The sequence below is a fragment of the Panthera tigris genome, chromosome A3 (assembly GCF_018350195.1).
Source record: "Panthera tigris isolate Pti1 chromosome A3, P.tigris_Pti1_mat1.1, whole genome shotgun sequence".
Taxonomy (NCBI): Eukaryota; Metazoa; Chordata; class Mammalia; order Carnivora; family Felidae; genus Panthera; species Panthera tigris.
Genome location: NC_056662.1, coordinates 65,965,520 through 65,991,441, shown reverse-complemented (window position 1 = coordinate 65,991,441; position 25,922 = coordinate 65,965,520). Strand labels below are relative to the sequence as shown.

General features: G+C 47.9%; 1 protein-coding gene across 1 annotated transcript in view; it reads left to right on the top strand.

Annotated features, from left to right (window-relative positions):
* MCFD2 (multiple coagulation factor deficiency 2, ER cargo receptor complex subunit) overlaps positions 1-25,922 on the top strand; it is an 84,987-nt gene that overhangs the window by 42,784 nt on the left and 16,281 nt on the right. Inside the window, exons 5-7 of the transcript XR_006215695.1 lie at positions 8,725-8,899; positions 21,724-21,847; positions 22,461-22,533. The gene's annotated coding sequence lies outside the window, so the exon portion shown is untranslated. The remainder of the gene's footprint in view (positions 1-8,724; positions 8,900-21,723; positions 21,848-22,460; positions 22,534-25,922) is intronic.

Genomic DNA, 25,922 nt, shown 5'->3' with positions numbered 1-25,922 from the left:
AGTTCCATCCCCAGGAACTCCCAACTGGCTGGAGTGAGACTCCCTGCCCCCTTTCTGTGGGGTGTGTCGGAGGAGGCCTGGTGAAGGGTCAGGGCTTTCACCACCCAGGGATAACAATGTCACCTCCACCACAGTGTCTGGAGAGACCGTGTGGGGAATCCAAACTCCAACCACGTCCAGCAGTAAGGAGGAGCTGCTGGCCTTGGGTATTGATGGAGGCTGAGTAGGGAGTAGACTTCTCCACCTGTTAGGAAGGAGGCAGCACCTGTCCTTCCCCTGCCACAGGGGTATCATGGAAAATCAGTTAAAACAGGTTTAAATAAAGTCCAGTCTCATTATATAATACAAAAATGTCCAGGTGTCAGTCAAAAATCACTCATTATACCAAGAACTGAGATCTCAAACTGAAGGAGAAAAATGTCAGCACCCATAACAGGTTTTTTTTTTTTAAGTTTATTTATTTATTTATTTAGAGAGTGAGGGGGAGGGGCAGAGAGAGAAAGAGAGAGAGAGGAGAGAGAGAGAGAGAGAGGAGAGAGAGAGAGAGAGAGAGAGAGAGAGAGAGAGAGAGAGAGAGAGAGAGAACCCTAAGCAAGCTCCACACTGTCAGTGCAGTGCCTAACGCAGGGCCAAACTCACAAACTGTGAGATCATGACCTGAGCCGAGATCAAGATTCAGCCGCTTAACCGACTGAGCCACCCAGGTGCCCTTCATAACAGGTTTTAGAATGATCTGACAAGGGTGTTAAAGCAGCCATGATACAAATACTTCAAAAAACAATTAGGAACTAGAAACCAATGGAAAAATAAAAACAAGTATCAGCAAGGAAATAGAAGATATAAAGAGTAGCCAAATGGAATTTGAGAACTAAAAAAAATATAACCATAATAAAAACCTTAACAGCAGAATGAAAGGCACAGAGGAAAGAATCAGTAAACTGGAAGATAGAACAGTCGATGTTACCTAATCTGACCAACCCACTAAAAAAAAGACTCAAAAAAAAAAAATTGTATGGACTTCAGGGACATGTGGGACCATAACAAAAGACCTAATGTTCTTCCTGTCATCAGAGCCCCAGAAGAGGAAAGAGGTTGGAGCTAAAGAAGTACTCAGAGAAATAACAGCTGAAAACTTTGTAAATTTGACAAAAGACATGAATCTGTAGATGCATGAGCTGAACAAACCTCCAAGAGAATAAGCCCAAAGAAACCTACCAAGACTTATCCTAGTCAAACTTATGAAAACTAGAGACAAAGAAGAAAAAAAATCTCAGAAGCAGCAAGAGAGAAACAATAGCTTACCTATAATGGAAAACAACTTGAATGATGGTATATTTCTCATCAGAAACCATGGAAGCCAGAAAGAAGAGGCCCAATAATGTTCTTTTTTTTTTTTTTAATGTTTTATTTATTTTTGAGAGGGAGAGGAACAGAGCATGAGCAGGGGAGGGGCAGAGAGAGAGAGGGAGACACAGAATCTGAAGCAGGTTCCAGGCTTTGAGTTGTTAGCACAGAGTCTGACACGGAGCTTGAGGTCACAAACCACGAGATCATGACCTGAGCCCAAGCTGGATGCTTAACCAACTGAGCCACCTAGGCACCCCTCCAATAATTTTCAAGTACTGAAAGGAAAGAACCCTCAATCGAGCATTCTAGATCTTAAGAAAGTATCCTTTAAGAATGAAAGGGGGGGGGTGCTTAGGTGGCTCTGATGAGTCCAGATTTCGCCTCAGGTCATGATCTTATGGTTGGGGGGATTGAGCCCTGCATTGGAGCCTGCTTGGGATTCTGTTTCTCCCTCTCTGGCTCTCCCCAAATTGAGAGCACACACACTCTCTCTCTCTCTCTCTCTCAAAATAAGTAAATTAAAAAAAAAAAAAAGAATGAAGAGAAAAGATAATTCTTGGACAAAGGAAAACAAAGAGGATTTGTCACCAGTGTACCTGCCCTAAAAGAATGGCTGAAGGAAGTTTTTAAAACAGAAACGACTCAGTAAAAGAAGGAAACTTAGAATATCAGGAAGGCAGACCATGGAAAACAAAAAAATAGGTGAATACAATAGACTTTCTTTCTCAAATTTTGTAATTATGCTTAATTGTTGAAGCAAAAAAACAACACAGATATGGTTTGGAATGTATGCAGAAGAAATATAACACAATTGTATTGCAAATGAAGGAGGATAGAATAATATAAAGAAAAGCAAGTTTTCTATACTTTGCTCGAACTGGTAAACTGTGAAATGGTACAGCCACCCTGGAAAACAGTTTGGTGGCTTCTTAAAAAAAGAAGCATGTAACTACCATATGACTCAGCAGTTGCATTCCTAGGCATTTGTGTTTGCACAAAACCCTGCACCCGGATGTTTATAGCAGCTTTATTTATAATAGCCCCAAATCAGAAACAATGCAGATATCCTTCAACAGGTAAATAGTTAAACAAGCTGTGGTACTTCATGCCATAGCATACCACCCCGCCATCTAAAGAACAAAGTATTGATAATGAGCAACTACCTGGATGACTCTGCAGAGAATTATGCTGAGTGAAGGATTCCTGAAGTGACAAAACCATAGAAATGGATTAAGGAGGGGATGGGGGCAGGAGAGAAGTGGGCATAGCTATAAAACGGCAACATGAGACATCCTTGTGGTGAAATGATCTGTATCTTGACTAAATCAGTGTTGATATCCTGGTTAGGATATTGTGATATGGGTTGGGAAGATGCTACCATTGGGGGGAACTGGGTCAAGGGTGCACAAGTTCTCTCATATTTTTTTTACAACTGCATGTGAATTGTCTACAATTATCTCAAGATAAAAGCTTAAAAACATAGTATTGAAAGACTATTGAAAGACAAAGTATTGTCTTCTCAACACCCCAGTGGCGATTTTAAACTTGGGACCCCTGGGACAGTGTTGGAACAGGCCTGTTGCTTCGTGTCTCAGCTCCAGGGCTGTGCTGGCAGTGCTCACAATTATAGTCTTCTTTCAGGAGCTTTCAGAGAATTTGCTTCACTCTGCCAGAGTTGAAAGGAAACATTGCACCGGGCATTTTCTGTTCATGAATTTCTAATTGCCTTCCCACTGGGTGGCTGGGGAAGGACGTGCAGGTCATGTCTGCCAAGGCTAAAAGGCCCTGCTGCCCAGAGAGGGGAGAGAGAGGTTGAAGAGGTCCTTGTGCCCTAGTGGGGGTGGGGTAGGCGGGGCTGGCCTTCGTGGAGGCTGGAGGACTGAAGGAAGCTGAGTGCCTTTGTCCCTGGCTGTGGCTACAGCCAAAGACAGTAGAGTGAGGGGAGGTGTGGTCATAGTTGGTGAGTCTGAGAGAAGAGATCCGTTAGGTGTCCAAATTGAGATCTAAGGGAGAGGCCTTGAACTTCATGGATGTTAGAGAATCAGAATGCAGTAAATAGGGCTATCGGTGTCCCCAGAGTGCAGGCTTTGGTCTCCATAGCTAAGTTCTGTACGCTCTTTGGGGCGTGAGATGGGAATAAGGTGACCATGTCTGAAGGGACAAGGGTGCTAAGCCAGGTTTCCCTGGACTTTCTTCAAAGGGTTTTGCCAGTGCCCATGCTGGTAGCCAATTATATTGAAATACACATACCGACATATTTTAAAAGGTGAGTGATTTAATATTATATGCTATCTAATTAATATTAAGATCTAGCAGCAGGTTTAATAATCACCATAATTTCAAAGTAGTGATGAATAAATAATTTGAGATCTCTGCAACAATTGTACTATGATAAGAAAATATTTTATAATTTCTATGAATAATGAAGTCACAGGTTCTGCTAATAACCCTCACAGTTTGTTGCTTGATTCATACTTGAAAAAATGCTAAATTTCATTTCAAGATTCAGGAAAATAAAGATGTAATTTTTTCCCACTCAAGTTCATGGATCTTCTGAAGTGTATCTAAGAAGGGTCAGAGGTTAAGAATCATTGCCCTAGGGAGTATATGGTCAGTAATATGCAGTAAATTCATTATAACTACTGAAGTAAGAAGTATTTTTATTTATTTATTTATTTATTTATTTATTTATTTATTTATTTATTTTAATGTTTATTTATTCTTGAGAGAGAGAGACAGAGCATGAGCGGGGAAGGGGCAGAGAGAGAGAGGGAGACAAGAATCTGAAGCAGGCTCCAGGCTCTGAGCTGTCAGCATAGAGCCCTACCTGGGGCCCGAACCCACAAGCTGTGAGATCATGACCTGAGCGGAAGTCAGACGCTCAACTGACTGAGCCACCCAGGCGCCCCTAAGTAAGAACTATTTTTAAAAACACAAGCCAAATAGATGTATATAAAGTGAGATTCCAGTCCCCTGCCCTCCACCAGAGTCTGCTTGTTTTCTGCAGGATATTGTTTCAGCGGGGTCCTGTGCTTGGTGGACCAGTCTGTCTTCTCTAGTCCCCTGGACTGCCAGCCCCACTCCAGTGCACAGCAGGGGCTGGGCCCAGAAGGAGCATTTGTTGACTTGATCAGCATTTGTTGACTCTCTGCCTGTGATGATTCTTTAAATGCCAATATTTGAAGATTCTGAGATTTTTATTACCCTATTGAATGCCTCTGGTCTCTTGGCATAAAATTTGTCATTTGCATGTAAACCACTAGATGGCAGCAGTGTTCCACAGACTGTCCTTTCCCTGCCCTTAGTATCCCATCCAGGGGATGCTTTTTTTTTTTTTTAAGACTCAGTTAGGTTTCCGGCCTGGAAAATTCAGGCTCACTCCCCTTCCCGCTACCTCCCACCCCCATGGATTTCCCAGACAGAATTAGTGCTGCATTATTTTGTTCCTCCAGTAGGGAGGCTGTGGAAGAGCATGGGTAGTTAGGTAGACCATCCAAGGTCACATAGAAAAATTATCTGACTGGTCTGCATGGGAAATTCATATTCCTCCCAGCATTTATGGAGCACCTACTATGTGTCAGACCTAATGCTACACTTCACTTACACGGATACACTGTCCCTGTCATAGGTGTGTGACCACATACTGAGAATGGAGGGGAAGAGTGGCTGGGTCTTTGGTGGAATGGAAAGGTTTAGGGCAGCAGCAGAGAAGCAGTGCTGGTGTGAGCAGTAATGCTCACTGGGCTGTTCAGTCCCCCTGGAAATTTTAAGTTACAACAGACTGTGATTTGCAATAAAGCTAAAATCTGTTTGCGGATGAAGCCCAAAGGCAACTCACAAACATGAAATCAGAAGTTGGGGTGCAGTTAAGAATGATGGTCTAGACGAAAAGTTCTGTGTACAAACTGCTCTGTCATAGTGCTGTGATACAATTTTTAACATAAAAACACTAAGAAACATATAATGAATGAGGCTAGTAGAAGTAGACCTTAAGCTAGCTCCCAAACGTATTGCCCATGCTCTTAGTAGACAAATCAGGTTTGGTGAGACTTTATTGTAGATCGTGTTTAGGTCACTGAAAATTGGCGGGAACATGGAGAGCTTCTGCATGGAGTCGGCCACTTTGTTTGCTTCATGGTAGAACAACAGCCTTTTAATCTTCAGATTCAAGAGGCAGGCTGACTGATATCAAATGCTTCCATGTATTCCAGAGTGGCAGAGCTGAATCACATGGTCTCTTTAATTGGAGGGGACCATCCCTCCCTTGCACAGGATCCTTCACATGGGCAGAAAGATGGGCTGGCTCCTCCTCAAATCTCCCTGTGTCAAATGGCCACCAGAAAACCCCCACAGAACACCCCACGCTCGCATATAACGATGACAAAAACACACCTGCACACACTAAAAACAACAACAAAACCGTTCAAAAGAAATAAGAGCTTGAGGAGTGCCTGGCTGGCTCAGTATGCAGATCGTGTGACTCTTGATCTTGGGGTTGGGGGTTGAAGCCCCACGTTGGGTGTAGAGATTACTTAAAAATAAAATCTTTAAAAAAGAAAAAAAAGGAAATTAAGGACCTGAAAAGAATAAAACCCACCTGGACTGAACTACTTTGGAGAAAGGCATTAGTAAGCTAGCCACAAACAATGGAAGTGATGTCCGGAAAGAGGAAGGGCAGTGGTGATGCTGTGGACCCAGTAAACTCTGAGCCAGCCAAAGCAGTGTGTGTCTACACCTTGGTGAAGCAATCTAAGCTTTTTCGTCTTCTGTGCTATTGTGCTTTCTTCTCCTAATACAAATGCCTTCTGAAAAATCCCCACCTGGTTGCAGCTGAGTGGAAGAGCACAGGGATTTTCCCACACTCATTAGGATGGCTCTGCAGGGAGGCAAGGCCACCCCCAGGTTGTAGCAGTGTGGGGGTGGGGGTGGAGAGGCATGGGAACTGATGGGACACAACCTGGGTTTGGAAAACAGGGTAGATTGCAAGAACCAAATCCCAAGGGAGATTTGGTGGGGGAGAACTTTCTCAGTGCCTGCGCCCTGGAGTTTACAACCTAAAGGTCTGATTCCAGCAAGCCCTCCAGACGTTACCAAAGCTCAGAAAATCCGCCCGCCTGTTTCTCTTCACAAAGTCTAAGAAAGCTGAAACCCCAACAGAAGTGAGAAAACTTTGCTTTTAAAAATGGTATTCGTCCTTCTACAACCTAAGCACCAACGAGAAATCAGTCTGGTTTATTGTCCAGCCTTGAGCAAAAGACTAAGGTGGAAGCACTCTGCAGTTCAGTTCAGTGAACATTTTTGAACATCTTTGAGGAGCTGGTATTGTGAATGGGGTCAGGAGTCTCAGACCTGGGGTTTCATTTGCAGGTGGGATTGTTACGAGTTATGTGGCCTCCCAGAGTCTCATTGATCTCCTATGTAAAGTGGCAAGAATCTGGTGCCTATTTCATAGGATTGTTGCTGAGATTAAAGGTGCTGTGCTTGGTGCAGAGCCTGGGGCATTTATTGATAAGTGATCAAGAAATTGTGTATAATGATATGCTGGTAGGCATTTATTCAACCAAGCCTGATGGATCACAGAGGACAAAATAAAGATGAGTGAGACCCAGCCTTTCCCTCAAAGAACAGACTTTTTTTGAGAGAGAGAAAGGGAGCATGCCTGTGTGAATGGGGGAGGGGCAGAGAGAGAGAGAGAGAGAGAGAGAGAATCCCAAGCCGGCTCTGCACTGTCAGCATAGAGCCCGACTTGAAGCTCAAACTCATGAACCATGAGATCATGACCTGAGCGGGAATCAAGAGTTGGATGTTTAACCTACTGAGCCACCCAGGCGCCCCAAAGGGCAGACTATTTAATGAACTGTTGTGAAGTCAAATGTGTATGTGAATGTACATACACTGCATAGATATTTCACTGATTCTAAAATGTACTTTTTCATATTTTAAAATAATTTGGCAACACTTTTTTTTTCTTGGTGGTAAATGAAATAATGGTGAGGCTTGTAATCAAGTGGAATCCTAGATGTGGTGAAAACAGATAATTATAAAGACAGAGCTACGAGTTCACCACCATGATCCAGCCCCCACGTGGACACCGAGACCAGAATCTTAGTATGGGTCGCTGGGGAAGCTGTCTTCTCTCTCCTCAGATACCTGGGCTCCCGCTGTGTGTGGGAGACGGGCGTGGGAGGGGGCCTTTGGGGTGACTGGCCTGATAACCTTCTTGGCAGCTGAGGGCTGGGTGGTATCCAAACTCCAGTGCACATAACAGGTCTGTGTGCAGAACACATGTTTTCAGGTGCTGCCCCACAGGATCTGGTTGGGTGGGTGTGGGGGTGGAGCCCTAGGTGACTCAGCCAGTCCCGGTTCCTCCCTGGTCCCCGGAATTTTCTGCTTATGGGTGGCAGGTCAGTCTCCGGTTCAGGAAATGATCCTTACCTGAAACTGGGAGATGAAACTGAAACTTCCAGATGCTAGTGGTCAAGTAGTGTGCTGAAACTGGCTAGTACTGGTTAGTGTGAAATTAGTCGTGGTGACAGTATTTACACCATAGCGATTGGCAAAAGCCCTGCAAGTCAAGCCTTCTTTTTTTTCCCCTTCAAAGAGTTTACCAGCATACCAATGTGACTTCTTCTTAGCTGGGTGACCTCAAGGGTGACCTTGAGGAAGGCTATCGCTGAAAATCATTCTGAGCCTCTGCCCACCTGAAAGGGGACAATGATATTTCTCACCTCATAGCCTCGTGGTGGAATAAATGGGTCTTTGTGAGAAACCTCTAGCTCAGTGCTAGGTTCTATCAATTTGTGGTTTATTCTTTTGCTTCAGAAGTTTCCTATAATGTTTTCTCTTTGGGATCTTGTGGAGAAGAGAATGAAATGAGATGAATGTTCTTCGTGATACAATTGAAGTCTCCATGTGGATAATTAGCATTTAACAGTAAAGATATTAACTAACTTTATATAACCTTCCACAGTTTAACAAACTGTATTTAAATATTTTTAAATGTTTATTTATTTTTGAGAGGGAGAGAGAGAGCACAAGCAGGGGAGGGGCAGAGAGAGAGGGAGACACAGAATCAGAAGCAGGCTTCAGGCTCCGAGCTGTCAGCACAGAGCCTGACGCAGGGTTTGAAATCACAAACCTTGAGATCATGACTTTAGCCACAGTCGGACACTTAATCAACTGAGCCACCCAGGCGGCCCAACAAGCTGTATTTAATGTGGCATAACCTCACAGGGCAGACACTACTATCCCCATTTTTCAGATGGGGAAACTGAGACTCACAGAAGCTAAGTGACTTGCTCCATGTTATGTGGCCTGTCAGTGAGGCAGGAAACACAACTTTTGACATCTTTTTTTATCTTCCCCTTCTCATCACAGCAGAGCCAGTGTGAAGAGCTCCGGGTGGGTGGTATTGAAACAACCCAAACCCCCAAGCCCCACAAGGTTCCTGCCCAAAGCTTGAAGTTTGGTTGGAAAACTTAAACACCCTCAAGGGGATCACTTGGAAATGATGACCTAGCAATCACAGAGGGTGCCATCAGCAGATGCCCTGGTGAGTTCACTTGCACAAACATGTGGAGGGCAATGCGAGATCTCCTCAGAACCTTCAAACTAGCAGACTGCACAGATGTCTCCCCCGTCTGTGGTTCCTGATTATCATGCTTCCGTTACCATCCTTCCTGTGTGTGCAGGGGAAGCAGAGCTCAGGGCTGAAGTGGTATTTCTTTCTCTTTCCCTTGGCTGCATTTAGGCTCTCAGTTTTCTCCAAGACAAACACTAAATTCTTGAAAGCTGAGACCATCTACCCTGGGTGTGAATGCAGATGGTAATTTAGTCTTTGGTTTCTCCAAGTATGAACTTTATTGCCCACGCTGCTTATTGACTTATGAGCTGATTAAAAGGAAGGAAAAAAAAAAAACCTCTTCCAACTAAAGACACGCACCAGACTTTTCCAAAGTTTAAATCAACTTGAAATTCGGCAGCAGGTTGGCTGCAGTTGAGAGAAGGGGGTTCGAGCCAAATTCAGCCTTTGAATTAAGAAGGTGTTAAAAGGGCCAGCCTTGCAGCTCCAAGGAGTACAATGTCTTCCCTTAAAAGGGGGGAAAGTTAGCTTTGAAAGTTGATTCCCTCAACCTTGGGTTTTGCTGAAAAGGTAGAAGCAATTACTCACATGCTTCAGAAATCCAGAGGGAGGTGAGAAGACCTGGCCACTGGTTTCTGGAGCTGGTGCGGTGTGATGGTCACGATCAGCCATCCTGATCGCGTCACCCATGGGCCACCTGGGCACACAAGTCGTCTGGGTCTCCGGACCCTTATCTGTCAGTGCGGGGGCGGGAAGGGGGAGAGTGGCTTTTCACATGGAGGGTTGGAGTTGACTCTTAAACAGATATGTCTAGCCAACACAGGGTTTTAACTTCCCTTCCCTCCTTCCCTTCCCACAAGGTGCATGCCATCAGGAAGGCTGTACCTCTACAATTCATCATTCCTACCATTTCCTGATTTTTATACCCCTTTCACACACCCACAGAATAGGAGCCTGTTAAGGACTCTTTCAGCTTTAAAGATTCTATGACTAAGATCTTTGTGATTCATTCACATTTTGAAATACTAAAATCATTTGGCTGAAAAATACCCATTGGTAAGGGGAAATATTCACAATGTAATGCTATGTATAATAATAATGCTGATAGCAGAAAGTCATGGACTCAAATGGGAACCATGGAATTCTCTGGGCTTTGGGATGGTGGGTAGGCTTGGTTTTTTTTTTTAATCTTTCTGCATCACGTGACATCATAATTATTAGTTTCTATCTGACGCCATGATGAACTGTAGGCTCTCTGAGCGCAGGGTCTGTGTCTAATGTATTTCGTGATGTATCTTTAGTGCCAAGAACCATGTCAGGTACACAGAAGGCACTGGGTAAATATTTGTTGAGTGAATTAATGAATGCTTTTCTGAGTTGTATGAGTTGTTGTCCAATAAGCATATATTACTTTTATCAGTATCGAAGGCTAGGGACAGCAATAAATGTTAATGAGATGTACTCTGATGAAAATTCATATCCTTAAATGCCCTTATTTGAAAACAAGCAACATCAACAACCCACAGAAATTTGAATATTGTGTAAGTAGCCAAATATAGAACGGGCTTATGCTGTTCTGTCATTTTAGGAGACATTGTCAAGTCCCAGGACCCCAGCCATGGGGGGTCTCTCTGAGCCTGGAATCTTCCCCGAGAGGTGTTGAATGCCAGGCACACCTAAGAACCTTGAGCCGCCTCAAGGCTGAGCTGACTGGCAGAGGAGAGGATAGCTGTTTAAAAATGGGTGGGAGTTTGGGGTTTTGATATTTGATTGAACTAGGCTTTTTATTACAGAGTATGGGATTATTTATTAATACTCAAGAGTACATGGAAAGGTATGGAAGCTGCCTGTAATTTTGTTGGAAGAATGGGAGTTGCTAGAGGCTCTCGTCAACCTCTTCTCGCACCCTCCTGAGGCAGTTCGTCAGATGCTTGGATTCCACTTGTTAAGTGATCAGGACTTCTGTGTCCTTGAGGGAGCCTTGTTGACTCCTGTGTCCCCGCTTCTTCTTAGCCCGCTGCCCGGCAGTCCTGGTGCTTGTTACGTGCCTGATGCGGCCAGCAAATGTTCATAAGGAGAAGGAGAGGGGATCCTTGGGCAGCTGGGTCTGCTGTACTAGGACACTTAGTGAAGGGCAGAGGGGCAAGACAGCAGGCCCAAGAGGACATATGCGTGTGTGATGACAGCATGGAAGGGCATTGGTGGTGTGCATTGGTGGGAGCCCCAGAACATGTTCAGCCCCAAGGTACCATACATACCCTGCATGGGGCCCTCCTCCCAGGCTATCTGCTGCTTGTTGGGTGGAGGGTCAGCCCCTATGGCTTCATGTAAATGAGCCTGGGCAGAAACTGTGTTCTATTTCTGGTTCCTCCCACCAGCTTGCACTTGCTGAAAGCTTCCCCTTGGATTCATTGATTGGCAGGGCAGCGCAAGGTCTATTTGGCTCTCAACCTTGGCTGTACCTCAGAATCACCTAGAGGGCTTTTAAAGCTCCCAATGCCCAGGCTCCCCGCCCCCCCCCCCCAGACCAATTACATCAGAATCTCTGAGGGTGGACCCCAGTGGCAGGACCTTTTAAAGCGCCCCCTCTCTTTCCCACCAGAAGCCAAGGCTGGGAGCCAGAGATGTACCTGAACTCTGGCCCTTCCTGATGCCTGCCCTGGCCTAATCCTGGCTGACCCCTAAGTGCTCCCCCAGAGCACTGTCCTGGGGCTTAATGAGCAGGTGAGAGGCTGGGGTGATCCCCCGCCTTGATGAGACTGCCTCTGGTTGTGCCTCTGGATGTAACCATGGTCACCAGCAGCTCAGGCTGAGATTTACGAGGCAAAAATTTCTCTCTTCATAAAAATGTCCTATGTTCCTGTCATGAAGGGTAATTGAGGCTTTTAGCTTCTGTGTCACAGTCATCTCCCATCTCCTCGTGTGCCTGGTGGCATCGCCCACAGGGAATTAAGTCATAGTCTCCGGCAGTGAGTAACAGAGGCTGCAAAGTGGACCCCCGGGCCCAGTGACTCAGCCGGGACCTGGGTCCCTGGAGAACTGTTCCTCCCACCGCTGATCCTTTCTTCCCCCAGACTGTGCCCAGTGGGCCAGCATCGAAGAAGTTTGGAGTAGCTTCTGCTTCCTTGTCTGTAAAAGGAGGTGACTGCATTTACTTCTTGGGGATCACAAATATGAAAACCTGGAGCCCACTGCGTGGGGGTTCTTTTGAGCCACCTGCCTGCTGCTTTGGGTTCCATTGTCCCCGCCCACCCGGCTCCCGCAGGACCTATTCTTGAACAAACACAATTTTACCTGCAGCAGCAGCCAAATAAATCCCTTGAACTGAATTTCAAACAGCTGTAAGTTGGGTCTGGGGCTGCTACTGTTGGGGGATTGTAGGGCCATCCCCTGTACCTTCCAGGAAGCCCTGTTCTCTCTGAGCTCACAGTCCAGACCAAGGGCTGCTATCCACAGAACCGCAGCGCCCGAAGGTACCCCATGCCCAGTGAATCTGGATTCTGGATTTTTCTGTCCTTATCCAGGGAGCAAGGGACTGTAGAGCCCTCCATCTCCAGATGCCCCTCCCACAATTCCTCTTGCCTTGTCCCCAGCCCAGCTCTGCCTTATCAAGGTGAGCAACAAAGACAGGGTTCAGGTTTAATCGCGTCAGGTGTTGAGGATATTCTATGTGTACTTTTTGTTTGTTTGGTGAAATTTGATATGGATGAAATATTGTATTATTTTTGTTTCAGTTTGCATTTCCTCCAGTTCTAACTCCACCACTATATTTATTTTGTTTTCCTTCTAATCTCAACACAGATGCATAATTTTGACTAGCATGTGATGAGCTTTACAGTTTACAAAGTACCCGCACATGTAAAAGCTAATGCAGTCCTCCCAGCCAGGAGACGTTTGCTCATTGTTCCCACTGCAGGGATATGGAAAGTGGGGCAGAAGAGGTTAAATGATGGGCCTGAGATGCAAGTGTACTGGAATACGGATCTAATGTCCCAGCCTGTGCTGTTCTATCCACCAAAATACCTTTCCTCCTGACTTAAAACATGGCTCTGCAAATATACACATTTTTACTTCTTAATACTATTTCAGAAATATGGTTCCCTTACATTGTTATTCAGTTATTTTCATTTGAATAACTGCATAATATAATATTTTTCCATAATTTACTCACTAGCCTGGGTCACTGCTTGCTTGAGCCATTCTGGTTTGCTCTATTAGAAGCAATGCTGCTGCAACCTTTGGGGGTTAGAGCAGTTGTTTTCCTCTGAATTATTTCCTTATAGCAAATTCTCAAGAATGGGATTAAGGACTAGAGGAGTATGAACATCTTTATGATTCTTGATTCACCTTGGTATTACTGGCCTCCAAAGGAAGCAGACATATTTACTCATTATCCACCAGATGTATGCATTCATTGCTGTGTTTAGCCACCCAGCCAACCATCCATCCATCCATCCATCCATCCATCCATCCAGTATATAATGCATTTACTCTATAAACCTTAAATATATTGCAAGAGTTCCAGAAGGACTGTGTTCTAGTTTACATGTGTGGATGTGGGTAGAGTGGGGGAAGTCCCTGTTTCTACCCTTTTCTTAGACCAGGCCCATGCAGCTTTCCTGGCTCCCCCTGAGCAACATGTTCCCAGGCCCTGTCCCTCACTTGCTGCCCTCAGCTGACTCCCTCGTTGATGCTGGCAGTCTTGGCTCCCTCAGCTTCCCTTTGCTTATTTTGGAAGGCCTGGCCATTTAGCTGCAGCCGCTGGAGTCATTTGGGTCCAGCTGTTTCCCCAGGGCCTGGCTGGTTGAGGGTCTGTGCCAGAGACAGCTGGCCTGAGTCGGGGGAGGTCAGGTCTCTAGAGGAGAGAGAGGCCAGCGGTAGCTCTGGGATGTCCTCAAAGGCCATTGTCCTGTTGTGGGAGACTTGACTGTGGGTGGGCATGACCCCCAGCCTCACCTTGGAAAGTCACAGGATGCTTCTGAGATGCTCTACTCCCTCCCACCAACAGCCTGTAGCCCACTAACCCCAAGTTGTCACAGCATGTGAGCATGTGTGCATGTGTATGCATGCACACGTGTGTGTTTGGGGACATTGGAGGGGACTCTTTTCTTAAAGAGAGAATCTTGACAATGAGTTTTTTTTTTTAATTAAAAAACTTTGTTTCTTTGTTAAATGAGTAAAATATTGCTGTGGTAGAAAGTATAGTTAAGCAATAAAAAAATCGTCCCTGATTCCACCATCTTGCTGTGCCCATGCCAACAGAGGGTATGCACCCTTTGGAGGGGACTAGTGTGGCCAAAGCAGGGGGACTTGACCAGGGCAAGGAGAGGATGAGGTTGGAAAGTATGCGTTAGGGCCACGTTGTATGTCTCCAGGAGCCATGAGGATGGAGGTCATGGACCCTGTCCTCAGACTTGGGGTCAGAGCCTGACTCTGGCCACATCCTGGCTATGTGATTTCAGGCAAGTCTCTCAACTTCTCTGAACCCTCACTTGTTCATTTGTCAAACGGGAACAATAGTATCTACTTTGTGGGATTGAATGAGAGTGAACGTGTCTCATGCCTGGTACATGGTAGAGGCTGTTCAGTGGGTGTCACGCCCTCTCTTGTGACTTTGGATTTTCTCCTGTGAAGCTATACTTTAAGCAGGGAAGGGAAGAGTTTATTTCTTGTGACTGATTGCTGTGAAGCATATTTTAAGCAGAGAGGGAAAAATTGATTTCTTATGGCTGATTGACGCTTTGAAAACCATTTGCAGAAACGTGGGAGTGGTAAGGTGTGAGGGAATATTGCTCTTAAAGACTGCTGGAAAGGGAAATTTTCACTGGTACAATCTTCTCTTGGACAGCAGTTGGTTGTTATGCAACAAAAAACTGAAAAAAAAAAAACCCTAATGCCTACCCTTTAGTGCATCAATGCTATTGTGAGTAACTGATCTGATGGAGATTATCAGTCAAGATGCGTGTACAATGGTATTCATTCATCGTGTTGTTTTCAATGTAAAAATGACTGATAAGCTAAATGTCCAACAGCAGCACGTATACATCTAACCCTGACGTGTCCTTACGATGGAAACACTACCAACAACAAATGAAGTTTTAGATCCAGGTTTATTAGCATGACAAAAATGTTTGCAATATATTTATTGCTGAGTGAAAATAACAGGTTACAAAAGAGTGGATGTACAGTTTGATTTCATATTTGTAAAAATGTGTAGCTACCTACATTTGTGTAGAAAATGTTGGAAGAGATTTCTAAGGCCCTTATCCTCAGTTTAAGACACCCTTGATTCCTTAAACGGAGTTCCCTGAAGCCAGCTCCGAGGGGCACTAGCTGTTGGTAGCCAACCTTGTCACAACCAATTCAGAGACAAGCCCATCTGCTTGCAGCATTCCTGTTCTTCAGAATGCTCCCTGGAGCAGACAACAGATGCCTTCCTGCCTCGGTTTCCCCAGGGTAGGGTGGGGGGAGGCAACTGAAGGAGACTGGCTGCTCTCAACCCTGTAAGCCAAGAAGAACTCAGGCTTCCTAGAGGCAGAAGACACCAAGGTTAAACCTGCTCTTGTCACTTATTTGTGGGATCCAAGAGAGTCAAGGTCAACACTGGCCTTGGGACATCGATCTCAGAGTATTTATGGAGCACCTATTATGTTCAACGCACTGAGCTAGGTGTACAAAGATAAAGGAGCCACAGTTCTTGCCCTTAAGGAGCATAGTTGGGGTGGGGGTGGTGTCAAAATGACTAGCAGGAAGAAAAGGGGTGCCCCAGAGCAAGAAGGGGGTGCCCTGCTTGGGGGGCTTGGGAAAGGCCTCACTGAGGAGGTGACCCCTGAGCTGGTCTTGTAGGGTGAGGGCACCATGTGGGTGGGGGCCGGGCCTTGGACCAGGGGAACAGCATGTGTGGGGCAGAGGCACCGAAGGGCTCTGTGTTTTAGAAGACCTCTCCCTTCTCGGCTCCTCTGGGCATCTGCTTCCTACTCTCCAGCAGCCACTTTCTCTGCTTTCCAGCCCACAGTGTGGGGAAAACAGCCACCCACCACCCCAACTAGGCTTCTGGTAAGGGGGACAGTTGGACCGAAGTTGCAATCTTCATTCCAATTCCCATTTCCCGAGTCCTGCATCCACTCCTGGCCTTGTGAATTGCGTCAGGGGGCAGGGGCAGGGGGCACGCTTTACGGACAAGTTTGACATGTGGTGGGCAGAGGGCAGTTCCAGGTGGGTGCAGTGCTGAGGGAACAGGGCCCACATGCCCCCTGTGCCATGGAGGGACAGTCCCAGAGGCTGATGCCTATAGAGTCGATAGCCCTGTTAGCTTTAGCTTTAAGACACCAGCTTGTGATTGAAGGACATTCTTATCCGAAATGTGTTGGGAAATCGTAATTTTCCAGGTACGTGCCCGTCCCACGTGCACTCAGGGGGGGTCCAAGCAAACACGTACACACAGGCACGCACACACGTAACCTCACATCCCAGAGCAAGAGGAGAAAAGTCAACTTCTGCAGTGTGACTGCTTCCTCCCTAGATCATCAGCACAAACAATGCGCGGTGACTCATCACCAGTGACTCACAGCGCTGCGGGGCCTGAGGTCCTGCCGGCAAAGGGCAAACGGCTCATTATTTGTCCTTTCTGTTCTATGAGATAGAGGATCCCCCCAGCCTGGCCTCCACCTCCATCCCAGGTGAGGCTGGTGGGGAATAGCTCATTAATTTAGGAGGTAGAGGAGGAGCACCCTAGGGGAGCTCACCTGATCTGTGCTGTGGGAGTGGCGGTGGGGGTGTCACTTTATGAAAGGATTTACAGAGGATGTATTTCAACACATCATTCCCCACTGGGCATTCAGAGCAGGGTATGATTTCCCAAAACCCAATTTCCTGGCATCTTTTCAGGAATCTGCTGGTTGTGCAAAGTGAGGTTGGAGTGTTGGGAGGGTGAGGAGGAATATCCCGGTGGTGGCGGTGGGGAGATGGGCTGGGGGCAGACATTTCCAGTTGAAAGGAACGGCCACAGAGAGTCCTGGACTGTTGGGGCCATGTCCTACCACTATCTTGGGCACAGTGGCATCGCTGGCCCTGGCCCAGCCCCCTTTGCCCCTCTGCCTCACCCTCACCTGGTGCCGGCTCCTGTCTGGAGACTGCGGGAGAGGATGTTCTGGTCCTTGATGGTGGCCTGAGTCCCTTCAGCTGTGCCTGAGAGCATGGCTCCGGGGGCTCAGTTTCCTTCCCCACCACCAGTGTCTATCCCACATTCACTGTGGGCCCTGTGATGTTCAAGGGTGATGGGGACGTGCCACAGGCTGGCTGCGCAGCCAGGAGCCAAGAGTCACATGTGGAGTGCCGTGGGGAGGGGGGCTTTAAATTCTTACCCTGGGGTGGAGGTGCGGGGGAAGACTGCCAATTTGGGGGACAAGTTTCCGTTTAGAAACGACATTGCTGCATCCGAGAGCAGGCTTGCGCAGTTCTGGGCAGCCGGATGCCCACATGTAAGGTCAGTAGCCACCCACCATTCTGGGAGAGGGTGTGCCTGAGTATTTTGATCCATCTGGGCCCGAGTGGAGCCCTGTGGGCACATGGAGCTGTGTCACCTTCTCCCACGGTCATAGAGATAAGGGGCTTGGCAGCTGCTTGATGAAGTGGTGGTGGCTGTGGCGGCAGGGCGGCAGTGGCTAAATTTGCACACTAAGCCTGTGGGCCTTTCAGGAGAGTGAAGATCTGCTCTTGAACCCTTTTCTCTGAGGGTTTAAGTTACTGAAACAGATCAGGGTGTGTACCAGATAGTCCTGGGACCCAGACCCAGTAGCACAGAAGGACCAAGGTATCTCTGGGATAGAAGTCATTGTACAGACAGGGGACCAAAGTAGTGGGCTTGCCCACTGGACCAAGAGGGATGAGCGTGCCCTCGACTGATGTCCGTGTGGCGAAAGGATTTCAGAACCAGGTGTTCACGTCCAGCCTGGCATGAAGCCCATGGCCTACAGTGACTTTGGAGAGCGTCCCCTATGTACCTTGGAGGACCCACTGACCAGTCAGTGGCTTCGGTGAGCACAGCCACCAGTAGATTTAAGGATCAAAAGTTTTTATAATTTGAATGAAAATTATAAGGAACCATGAACCTATTCTGTATCTCAGAATGGTCACGTGGGACATCTTGGCCGTTCACACAATATACCGGTTAAGATGGGCTAGGTTATGCTCCAGTAACAAATAGCTCTAAAAATCTCAGTGGCTTAAAACAACAAAGGTTTATTTTTTGCCCGCAATTACATGTCATCACAGGTCTGTAGGGGCTCAGTCTTTTGTCAGACAGGGACTCAGGCAGCCATTATTGGGAACTTTGACAATTGTCATGGAAAAGCACATACTGAGTTTAAAACTACCTTGCTGGAAGTGACACCTGTCATTTCCACTCACATAGCAAGTCACATGACCCCACCTGGATTCAGGTGGGTGGAGATGTACACCCTTCCCAAGTGTCCAGAAGGAGAGAGAGCCAGAGCTGTCCCTGAGGACAGTCCCAGTGACTTCTACCCACAATCAGAGGACATGGCTTACAACAGATTTCCGGTACAGATTCTATTTGCCCCAGGAATTCTGAGAAGGGTGGCAACACCATGGCAGGAATCAGGGAAGTCTTCCTAGAGGGGGCGAGATCCGAGGTTAGCCTTGAAGGACAATCTATCTTCAGACCTACTGATCTAGACAAAAGGAGGATGAGATCAGAGGGAGCAGCCTGAGACAGCAGATTTGGAAGGAGACCCAGCCTTATCTAACTGCCAGGTAGTCTCAAGTAAGAAGTGAGCCCTTTGATGAGAAAGTGCTAAATAACAAAAAACAACATTAATTATAGATAATTCAAAAACCAGGGCCTATGTACAGGCACCTTGGTTTGATGTCAAGACCCCAGGAGTGGTCTAAAGACTGGACCTCTCCCTCCCTTAAACATGGTCACCCAGGGCCAATACTCTGGGAACACATAGTCTCCTTCAGGGCCAGCATCTGGGGAGAAAACAGGAGCCACAGCGCGAGTGAGGAATAAAGGAAAGGTGGCAGACCCCTGTGGTGAAGGAGGGTGGGCAGAGTAGGGACAGATAGGAGCCCAGAGAATTGGCAAAGAGAAATAGGGCACAGCACCTCCTGGGGCAAAGTTTGATGGAAGCGGCTCAGTATTGTGTCCAGGAGTGGGAAGGGACGGAACAAAGTTAGGATATTGGGGATAGAAATCCTATATATTGACCGATGAACCCCATGGTGGGAGAATGAACTTGTAGTGAACAGGGAGCGCAGAAGGGAAGACAATGGAGAACATGGCGGCCTGGCCCGGGGCAGAAGGCCAGCCTCCTCAGCCTCAGCCCAGGGGTGTCCCTGCCCCTCTACCCAGAAGTAGGCTTACAAACCTCTGAGGGGCTGCTGATGTGGCTGGCAATGGAGAAGGTAGGGCTGGGGCGGGGAGAGGGGTTAGCCTGGGGAACAGACACCAGGTTCCAGGGACAGGGCAGTGGACCAGACACAAGGGCCAGGCTTGGGCACCCCACCCCCATCCCTAGAACTGTATGTTTATAGCAAAGAGCTATTTGACTCTTCCTCAGAGTGGTGCCTGTGCCCCCAAAACCGTCCCCTACCTTATCTCATCCAGTCAGCATGGGACGTGCCCTGGGGGGGGTGAGTAGGGAAGGCTGGCTTTGCATCTCCTGGGAAGGGGGATGGTCTTCACCCCTGCACAGACCCCCTGGTGGGCCCCAAGGGCAGGACTGCATGCCCAGGCATCATAAGGAAGCACTAATGTGTCCAATGATAATAATAGCCACCCACTGTTACCCAGCGCTCAGCTCTGCTCTCCGTACCTTGCAGCTGGAAGTCCTCATTACAGCGCTGCCATTATACAGATGGGAAGAGATGGGAAGACAGGCACAGAGAGGGGGCAGGACTTGCCGGAAGTCACAGGGCAGGAGGGGGCAGTTGGATTCTGAGCCTGACAGTTCGACTCTCTCAGGCCTGTTCCAGCCCCAACATGAACTGATCTCCTGGAGCATTTCCCCTGGAGCCAGCAAGTCTTTAGCTCATGGCAGATGCTGCCACACTCAGGCTGGGTGCTGTGGGGGCTCCTGGCACAGGAGGCCAGCCGGACACATGGGTTGTGGGAGTCTGAGGGTTGGGCAGGGCATGGGCCCAAGGGCAGCGGTGAGAGTGGGGTTGTGGGAGAGGAAGGGAGGGGCTGGGAGTGGGGGACAGGGTTAAACTGACAGCAAATGCAGGCCCCATTTCATATACAAGCAAATAAAAGTGAGCCCCAGTCAGTGGGCAGAAGCCATGTCCTGGAGACAGACCTGCTTTTGATTTATGTGCTTTGGTTTGCCTGTTGGAACTCCTATCCATCCTTCAAAACCCAGTTTAGGAACTGTCTCCTCCGTGAAACTTTCCCTGACCTCCCTGACCCAGGAAATTGTTTTCCTCCCTGACTTACTCTCTGATCCTTATCTCAGTGAGGTTTTTTTTTTGTCCGTCTCCCCTACTAGACTAAGAATTCCTGGAGGGAAGTTCCTTGAGGTCAGTAATGCCCAGCACAAAGCTAGGCACATGGCATGGCTCAGGAAATGTTTATTGAGTTGAATTTAATTCAGAGGCAGAAGGAGAGTCAGCCCCCATTAGGAAAGCACAGGCCTTTCTCCAGGAAGATCTGACTTGCCAAGGGAGAAAAGCTGCCCTTTCTTACCATGGGAGTTTATAGGACACCCAAATGTAAACCAATGTAGGAATATGCAACAAGTATTAATGTAGCACCAACTGGTTCCAAAGTGAAATTCTGGAACCTTGAAGTTGAAAGGGGTCCTGGGATCCAACATTCTTGTTTACATGCAAGGAAACTGAGGTCCCAAGAAATACACACCCTTCTCTAGCACATCCAGGTAGTGAGTGACTCAGGTGGGATAAGAAGACAGGTCCCTGTGATCCCAGTCTGGGGAACTGTGCCACTTGAAAAGCAAGCCAGCCCCTCTGAGGAGTAGCCCGGGGCTTGGCCTCTGTCCCTCCCCTCCCATGAATCTGCGCAAAGGAAACATAGTGTCTGCCCCCAGGGAGTCAGGGTGGGCATCCTGCAGCCCAGTGCCAACAGGTCTTCACAGAGGCGAGTCCCCCTCATGGTCTGCACAGGGAAGGGGCCAGCACTGAGGTCATGCGGTTCAGAATCAGGAAGTTTGTTGGAGGCGAGGAGCCAGGGTTTAACAACAGGAACTGCTGTTTCCTGAGAACACTGTGTTCCCCGAGGCCTCCCCTCCTCTCTCCAGAGCCCTGTCCACCCCATCTTCATGTAGGCACCCATCACTGCAGGTCTAGCCTCTCCTTCCAAATCTGCATCCCCATTCCCACAGGCCAGCTGGACATTGGCCTTGGCAATCACATCCTTACCATAAAGACCGAAGGTCTAAAGTCATGCTCTGGTCTTCAGTGTGACACCCCAGGTGCTTTGTCAGAGTCACCCTGTTGTCGCGAGAGCTGGTGTTCTAGGACAGGAAAGGGTCTGATCTAAGTCCAGGTGCTTTTTAGCTCCACAGGGCATAAGACACACTCTCTCTCTCCACCTCTCCATTGCTCAGCTCCCCGATCCTGGTCATCTGTCTCCAGCCTCCTTGGCCTTGTCTCCCTACTGCTAAGTTAAATGCTGTTGGGGATGGGGACCACATGTCAAGAAGTGCATGGGCTTTTCAGCTGCAAACTCCCGAGGGCCAAAGACAGAGGCTTTTTATCTCCAGAGGCTCAAGGTCACAGCCGACCTCCCTTTTCTCTTTTTTTTCTTTTTGCAGTATAGCTACCACTACCCACTCTAGATGTCATGGAGAGGCTGAGATGGCCATGAGATGGATATTAGATCAGAGGACTCAGAAGTACTCAAATCTTTCCCAGCCTCCCAGCCCCTCGGAGAAAAAGGTAAAGCAAAGTAATAGGATGCCTTGTTGCTGGCTGGAGCTTTGACCCCAAACCTGGGCAGCCACACCAAATGACCTTCTTCCCAGACCTCAGAGCCCTGGACCCAAGGCCCTTTACCCCCTAATGCCACCCCCAAGTCTCAGGTGAACAGAGGCCAGCACAGAAGCAGTGGGGGCCCTGGCGTGTGGGCCTGTGTGGCCCGTGTGGCCCGTGTGGCCCAGGTGGCCTTCCTAGAACAGATTCACTCTCGCCTTGTCTGAATGGAGCAGGTGGGGCCGAGGGAAGAAGAGGATGAAGGAAAAGAGCTGTCTAGGGCTACTTGCCACAAGTGAGGAGTGAGGGCACATCTGTTTTAAGGGAGAGCCATCCATGGGCCTTTCCTCTCCGGACTGAGCCCCCAGCTCAGCACTGTTCTGGCTTGGCCTGAAAGTGTACCAAGTTTTTTAAACAAGCACAGGGACCCCACCCACTAGCACATTTGCCCAAACGACATCCTTGATTTAGCTTAGGAGGGCAATGGGAAGGGAGAAGGAGAACTTTTTCCTCTTTGGGCCAAGGGCCACACCTGTACCTCCCTGCCCTAACATGCCTGGCTTTTTTTTTTTTCCTTCAGACTGCTTCCATGTGGTGATCCTGGAGGCCATTCTCTTTTTGCCAACTTTTCTGGGCTCACTATGGAGAATCAGGTAGCAGACAGCAATAGGCACAGACACAAGGAGGGCACAAGGTTCTGCAGTGCCTGCCTTCTTTTCTTAGAGGCGGTCCAGGATGCCTGGTGACCTCTGAAACTGTGGTTTTGTGTCCTAATTCAGTGATGTTCTTTTCCCACATCTCAGATTTCTCCAATTTCTCCAAACTACCCTTCCCCCAAATATAGATGTATATTACTCAGATAAAATGTAATTGCAAGGCAGTTGGCATAGTAGAAAAGTGGCAACTCTGGGCTCTGCCGGATCTGGGCTGCAGCCTCTGTTCTCTCACTTCCTGGCTGTGAGAGCTGGTCCTAGCTCCTTGGGCCTGGGTTGTTCTCATTTGCAAGACAGGAGCATTGTCTTCCCCAGGTGGTTGTGAGAATCACTGATGCCATGTGGGGACAACCTGGATTGTGCCCGGTGGTGTTAGATGCTCAGAGGTAATAAACAATTACTCTAGGTTAGAAAATAAGCATAAATAGTGGCATAATGAGAAATGACATTTAGAGAACACTTATATGTCATACATGAAGCTAAGGATTTAAAACTGATCCTATTTAATCCAAGTATAGCTCTATGAGGTAAGTCCTATCATTATCCCCATTTTACAGAAGGAACCTGGGACACAGGCAGGTAACTTGTTCAAGAAATAGAGTCAGGATTCAAATCTAGTGACCCTGACTTCAGAGTGGTTATTTTAGGAAGGGGCAGCAAAAGAGGGCAGGAGTGAGGCTGGCCCAGAGGTTTGTCTGTTCTTAGGGATGAGAACCCTCTGAAGCATATGGTAAAGATCTTATTGGGGAGGTAGGCACCCATCCCCCCTGCCTTGGCTGCAGACAGGGCCTCCTGAGACATCCCAGGTAGATGTTGGGTGGAGAGAGTAGCCTCTCCTATCTTTCAGAGTCTCTGTTGAAAGAGATCATTCGGCTTCTCACCTGACTCTGATACACTCCAGGCAGCTGGCACCCAGACAATTATGGGCAGGGGTGGCAAGAGGAGGTGTGTTGGAAGGGCCTGGTATCTCAGAATGCGGAGGGAAGGGTCCCCTGCAGTACTCATGCTGGGGACTCCAGAGAGGAGCTGGGATGGCAGCACTGCTGACTTGCAAAAGATATCTGTTGGCATGCAGACAGAGTGAAGGAAAGCTTGTAATTGTAGCCATAAATCAAATGTGGACGGAGGAAAAACCGTCAGACTTTTTGCAGTTATTTTGTGCAGGAGAGGTGGAAAAACACAGCTGTGGTGTGATAGCTGGGCCGGCTGGATGTTGGCAGAGGTGGGACTTGTGGTTTCACATCGCGGAGGGGAGGGTCCCCTGCCCCAGAAAGCTATTGCAGTGGCCCTCACCTTCGGGATGACAAAATAGCCAGTTCCCCAGAGAAGGAGGGCCCTTCTTTATGGGGGCTGGCCTGGCAGACACCTGAACAAGCCCAGCGTATCTTCTGCATGCACTCTTGCCTCTTTGTGAGTTTGAGTTCCAGCTCTTCCACTTAGAGCCCTGAGCCCTCTGGCAAGCCACTTAAACAGAAATGGATGTATGCATTTGGTCCCTGCCATCTGCCAGCTCTTGGGGTTGGCCATCTCAGCTGGAGTGTAGCTTCTCCCTCACTAACAAACCTGATTTAATTCAAACATCCTCCCCTCCGGGGCTCTTGGGTAGCTTAGTCCCTTAAGCGTCCCACTTTGGCTCAGGTGTTTGAGCCTCGCTTCCATCTCTGTGCTGACAGCTCAGAGCCTGGACCTGCTTTGGATTCTGTGTCTCCCTCTCTCTCTGCCCCTCCCCCTCTCATGCTCTTTCTCTGTCTCTGTCTCTCTCTGTCTCTCTCTCTCAAGAATAAAAAAAATTAAAAGACTACAAAACAAAACAAAAAAACTGCCCCCCTCCCCAGCTCCCTGCTTCAGATGGGAACCATGCTTAGCTTCAGAAGGTGGTTCCTGATTGGCTCAAGCCAATCATGGTCTCATTCCTTTTGCTGGTGACTGGCTTAGGCATAGACATGTGACCTGATCCTGGCCAATGAGATATAAGTCTGTTGGGGGTGCTTCAGGGGAAGGTTTCTCATCTCCTACTCCAGGGAGGAGATGGTCATTAACACTCCTGGATGTTGTGCCTGCAACTGCTCCCAGCCATTTTGGGATGGCAAGCATCTAGCTCCCAGCCATTTTGAGTTGGGTTTTCTATTAATGGCAATTAAGTGTCCCTACACTTTGTGCTTCACTGAAAAATGGGTAGGAGAAGTATGTTCTCTTCCCCAAGTTATAGGGTCCAGAGCTGGGCTGCTTGGTCCCAGTGGTGTAATTCTCTCTTAATTTTTTAGAAAACAAGTTACCCCCTCAGATGCAAACACATCCCTAAAGTGGGTTCAAATAACAACCACTTTGACCCAACAACGTTCAGGCCATTTTGCTGGATAGAGCTCATTAGGGCAGGTGTGTTTTCTCAGGCAGGCATAAAATGATCTTAGAAAGTGCCTGTGCAATAAATGTGTTATGGGTGCCTTGCATCAGTATGTGCTATTAATTGGAATAATGAGATATTTTATGTGCAACGCTAGTGAATTATTAAGCACCCATTGTCTAGTTTTGCTTCAGAAGGTCTTGTGCTCCCTGAATGAAAGCAAGTTGAGGACTGAAAATGTCATAATGCCTGCTGGGGAACTCTGGCTTTCTAATAAAGGATCCTGGAAGAGCTATCCCATCTGGGAGTCTCTCACCTCAGCCCTTTGTCTGGGGGAGGAGCTGACTAATGTAGGATGGTCAGTTGTCTCATCAGGGGAGGAAGATTAAAAACTACATCCACCCCCTACCGCTACCACACACACCTCCAAGCCAGACAGCTAGGGCCATTGAGATGCTTGTCCCTTTCAGAGATGCTGGAGGGCCAGGCAGTGGTCAAGGAGGAGTCCATTTCTGCTGAAGAAGACTCCCAGTCTGTGTCCCATATTTGACTAATGCACCCTAACCAAGTAGGCCTCTGCTTAATATACTAGAGGTCAAGTGATCAAGTCAAACAACCCCATGGAGGACTAGGGAGATTCTACATGGACTGTCCCTGCTCTTACCCACAGTTAATCCCTCCTATGGGGCTCTGTAAGGCCCAGGTTGAACTTGTGAGTAGATACTCCATACTGGTTCATCTCTCCTGTTTACCATCTTTCTTTGACGTTGTCTGGCCTGTCTCACCCAGTCAGGAGTGTTGCTCGGGGACCTCAAATGAGAACACTTAGTAAAGAATAAATGGCAGCTCCCCAGGACTCTGGGGCAGAAAGCAAGGGGTTAGGGGCATTCAGGGCAGCTCCCCTAAATGCTTTTGCCCCCTCTGAGCTGTGCTCTGAGTGTGACCCATGTTGAGTTGGAGTCCATCTCAGGGGCTGGGGGAATGA